The sequence below is a fragment of the Ciona intestinalis genome, unplaced genomic scaffold (assembly GCF_000224145.3).
Source record: "Ciona intestinalis unplaced genomic scaffold, KH HT000529.1, whole genome shotgun sequence".
NCBI classification, from domain to species: Eukaryota; Metazoa; Chordata; class Ascidiacea; order Phlebobranchia; family Cionidae; genus Ciona; species Ciona intestinalis.
The window spans coordinates 5,670-7,066 of record NW_004190850.1 but is presented as its reverse complement, the minus strand read 5'-3'; the positions used below and the strand labels follow the sequence as shown (position 1 = coordinate 7,066).

At 45.0% G+C, this 1,397-nt stretch overlaps 1 long non-coding RNA gene across 1 annotated transcript; it reads left to right on the top strand.

Annotated features, from left to right (window-relative positions):
• The first annotated feature begins 102 nt into the window (after positions 1 to 102).
• LOC113475456 lies at positions 103 to 1,061 on the top strand. Its single transcript, XR_003397209.1, has 2 exons — positions 103 to 943; positions 1,020 to 1,061. It is a non-coding gene; the product is annotated as an uncharacterized LOC113475456 (long non-coding RNA).
• The last annotated feature ends 336 nt before the right edge of the window (positions 1,062 to 1,397 follow it).

Sequence of the window (1,397 nt, the reverse complement as noted above, 5' to 3'; positions counted from 1 at the left end):
TCTCGGCCTCTTCGTTCTGCCCAAATTCCATGTGATGAATGAACTCAAAGGCAGCAGTACATTATGACACCTTTGTTGTTGTTTCAACCGTCCTGGAATCGACTTCGTAACTTGTTCCATCTTTAGACAAACTGAAATGTCTTCAATACCAAACTGCGTGTTCCTCGGTCAGTTGGTTGAAGATCCCATCCTCGTCGCCAATAACTCTGTTGTGTTCTTGGGTTTGTATTGAGACGCCAAATCGTACAGTGAAACGCTGGAATAGCGAATGAAACGCTCGAATAGCGAATGAAAACTAAGGCGACCACACACGTATATATAGGGCACTTAATTGCGACATAGCGACACAAATAACTACATAGCTACACAATTAATAATGAATCACGCTGACTGCGGCACATTGCGCAGTGCAAATCACGTGACTAAGGCATGCAAGTGCGAACCACGCTGATTGCGGCACATTTCGCAGATCACGTGGCTACGGCATGCAAGTGCGCCCTTGTCGGGGGTGTGCCCGGAGGCGTGTCCACAACACCTCTTAACCGAAGATAAAATCTCTCGTGGGTAGTTCGTCGCTGTAGTGTTCGGACTGTCTGGAACGTGCACTTCTGGAGACGGAGCTTGCAGAAAATGCTCTTCTTCCACCGGTTGTAAATCATCGTCGGAGCCGTATCGAACGCGAAGTTGGTCGATGTGACGGCGCCAGATTGGACCTCGGGGAAAAACTTGTTTTAGGAACCCAGCGACCCTCGGTTTTCGCTCTTTGGAGCTGCACGGTATAAAATGGTGGCGCTGTTCTCGTTTATGTTTGTTATACTCACTCTATGTTACGTCGCCTTTTTTTCTCCCGTTTTGTTCACTCGTGTAACCGTTTAGTTTGACCTTTTTATGAGTGACGGGACGGCAGGCAGATCCCTATTTTAGCCACTCCAATTCATTGCAGGTAATCTTGTGTGTCTATTTCTGGTGTTCGCTAATCTGTTACTCGTTATTTATACTGGTTTATTTCATTTTTCTAGTTACCGCTATTATGCTTTGGAAAATATAAGTTGAAGCCAGAACGAAGCGCGTAATTCTTGAGAGTGGAGGATCTGTTTTAAACACAGCTGAATAAAACTTTCAGCCGCAGCCACAGTAACTGCATCTAACTTCAATAACTGCCGTTCCGATATTGTGAACATGAGTGAAGCAAGTAAATTCGTCGATGTTTCCGCTACCCGCCCTAAAGATCATGATGAAACATTTCTTATTGACGAACAACACATCACGCAGCGTCGAAAAGATGTTCGCTGCGAAGCAGATGAAGTTAAATCGCTAAGGTATGATTTAGCGAACTCTGAACAACTTTTAGTTGCATTGTGTTCAGAGGTGGAAGAGCTTCTTGTTATGACAAACGA